This window comes from Euprymna scolopes, chromosome 29 (genome assembly GCF_053919585.1).
Source record: "Euprymna scolopes isolate OS-2025 chromosome 29, ASM5391958v1, whole genome shotgun sequence".
Classification (NCBI taxonomy): Eukaryota; Metazoa; Mollusca; class Cephalopoda; order Sepiida; family Sepiolidae; genus Euprymna; species Euprymna scolopes.
The window spans coordinates 24,747,509-24,750,558 of NC_136510.1; positions in this window are offsets into that span (position 1 = coordinate 24,747,509).

A 3,050-nucleotide genomic window follows, 5' to 3' on the forward strand; every position below is an offset into this window, starting at 1 on the left:
CATGTTCATTTTTTTTTCATCGTACCGGAATTATTATTATTATTATTATTATTATTATTATTATTATTGGCTCACATGGAGTTTTCACACAAGTCAACAAACGATCTGATTGGAGACCTGTGGTGTTCTCTGGAGGCTGAGTGACAACAAGTCTCCCCAAACGTCCAGCTCTCTCCTCCTCCTTCGATAGCATTTGCAAATAAATTTGCATCATCGCAACAGCCTCTTACCATTGATTTCTCGCTGGCAGTGGTCATTGGTTTATACTGGAATTTGAGTGGCACTAAGCCTCCCCAAGATCTCAGTTCTCTTCACACTTGTCCAGCGGAGGTCTGGCCAGTGCTCCTTCCTCAGTCTTTCCATCCTCCTTGACCCTTCTCGGCTCTTTGGTATCACTTTTTTTTGGGGGGGGGGGAACGGTGGTGAAACATTGGAGGGGATGCATGATGGGGATGTAGAACATGTAGTTCTGCAGCTTCGGTGTTCTTCATTCCCTGTAACGCTTCTTCCTTATAGTGTCTGGTGTTATTCTCCGCATTCAAGGGTTTTCCTTAATATTTCAGCCGTTTTCATTATCGTTAGGCGTTGTATTTTTGCAGTTATTCCTCTGATTCCAATTTCTGCTATTCTTGCTTCCAGGTTTTTCGGAATTGTTCCTAGTGCTCCTACTATTATCGGTACTATTTTGATTTTCTTCATCATCCAAATCCCTTTAAACTCTCTGGCTAGTTCTGTGTATTTGCTTCGTTTCTCTTTTTCTTTCATACTCACCCTGTGATCAGCTGGGACAGCAAAGTCTACGATTTGACAAGATTTCTCTTTCTTGTTAATTATTACGACATCTGGTCTTCTTTTTTTGGATGGGTCTGTCCGTCTGTATGTCCATGTCCCATAGGATTTTGTGGTTCTCGTTTTCGAGTGCTGTTGCAGGTTTTTGCTTGTACCATTTATCTGTACGCTCAAAATGCAGCCGTTTGCACAATTCCCAGTGCACCGCCCTCCCCACTTGGTCATGCCTGTTTTTGTATTCATTTTGGGCCAGTTTGCTGCATTCACTTACTATATGGTTTATCGCTTTGTCTCTTTGTCCACAGAGTCTGCATTTGCTGTTTTCTGGTGTTTTATCGATCCTTGCTTTGATATGGTTGGTTCTTATCGAGTTATCTTGTGCTGCAGTTATTAGAGATTCAGTTTCTCGGTTTATATGTCCTTTTCGCATCCATGTCCGGGTGTTTTCGTTATTCTCATCTTTTGTCATTCTTATGAATCTTCCGTGGAGTTGTTTCTCTTCCCATTTCCCTTTTTGTCTTTTGTATCACTGTTTTCTGTTTTGTTGGTTTCTCCGTGTCTCTCGTTGCCATAATTATCCTTTCAGTGCTTTGCATTATGTATTTTTCTAGTTCTTTTTTGTGCCCTTCACACAGTCTTCTATAGAGATCAGTCCTCTCCCGCCGTCTTTCCTTTTCACGTAGTCTGTCAATATCGTCCTTTGGGTGTAGTGCATTATGCATGGTCATGAGTCTCCTTGTTTTCTGGTGGATCTGTCTCAGTTCTTCTTTTGTCCATCCTATAAACGGTCGAGAGTATCTCACTAGTGACACTGCCCATGTAGTTATACCTTTTATTAGGTTTCTACTATATAATTTAGTTTCCAGGAGTTTTCTTGTTAACCTGAGGTATTCCTTTCCAATTTGTTCTTTCATTTCTGTTGCTCTGATGGTGTCCGCTTCCAGAATTCGCAAGTATTTATAGTCGTCTTATTCTCCTAGTGCCCCCATTTCTGTTTGGTTGGGTAGTTCCATACCTTCTGTCGTTTCCAGTTTTTCCTTTTTTATAACTAGTAGTGCACACTTTTCCATTCCAAATTCGCTTAATTAAAGCTAATCTTTATTTTAAGAAAAAAAGAAAAAAAGAAGTTATTAATATTTCCGGTAAAATAAAAATATTGAATACGGCACAATTAACGGATGAATTGTAATGTTAATTAGTGTCTCTAGCTCCTTTTCGGTCCTTGCAAAAAGTTTCAGATCGTCCATGTACATCAGGTGGTTCATTTTTTCCTCTGTATTGGGGAACTTGTATCCGGCTTGGCACTTTCTCAGAATACTATTCAAGGGCATCATGGCTATGATGAACAGTAATGGTGATAATGAGTCTCCTTGGAAGATGCCTCTTTGTATGTTAATTTCTGTTATGTGTTGTCCATCAGCTGTCAGTTGCAGTCTCCATATTTTCATTGCATTTTCTATTACATTGGTGATCCCGCTTGGTATTTTATACATTTTTAGGCATTCTATTATCCATGCTTGGTGATCCTGTCGTACGCTTTTTTGTAGTCGATCCATGCCATGGCTAAATTTTTCCTCCTCCTTTTTACCTCCTTTAGGATCTTTTGATCAACATATAGCAGATCATGTGTTCCTCTTTTCCCTTCTTGGCACCCTTTCTGTTTCTCGGGGATGAGTCCACGGTTATTCAGGGAGTGGTAGATTTGTTCCCTCAGTTGTGCTGTCAGTATCTTCCACATAGTTGGTAAGCACGTGATTGACCTATAATTGCTGGGGGCGGTTCCTTTCTCCGTGTCCTTCTGTAGCAGTGTGGTTCTACCTTTTCTCATCCAGTCTGGCACGTCTGTTTCTTGCATACTTCTCAGGTTTTGGGATAGCCTTTCGTGTAAGATTGTGAATTTTTTTAACCAGTATGCATGTATCCCGTCGTGTCCTGATGCTCTCCAGTTTGCCATTTTTCCTATGGTTTTCTTTAGGGTTTCCTTGCTGATTTCATTCACTGTTTCTTTTTCGATTTGTTGTAACTCTTTTTTCATGTCTTTCAGCCATTCGGCATTTCTATTATGATCTTCCCATATGTTACTCCAGTAGAGTTTTGTTTCTGTCGGATTTAGTTGTTCTGTTTTTGTTTTTCCTCCGTTCACATTTTGGTAGCATTGGCTTTCATTAGTTTCAAATGTTCTGTTTTGTTTGCATTGTTCAGATTTATATCTACATCGTCTAAATCTCGTTTCTTTTGCTTTTATTTTTTTGGTCCAGTTC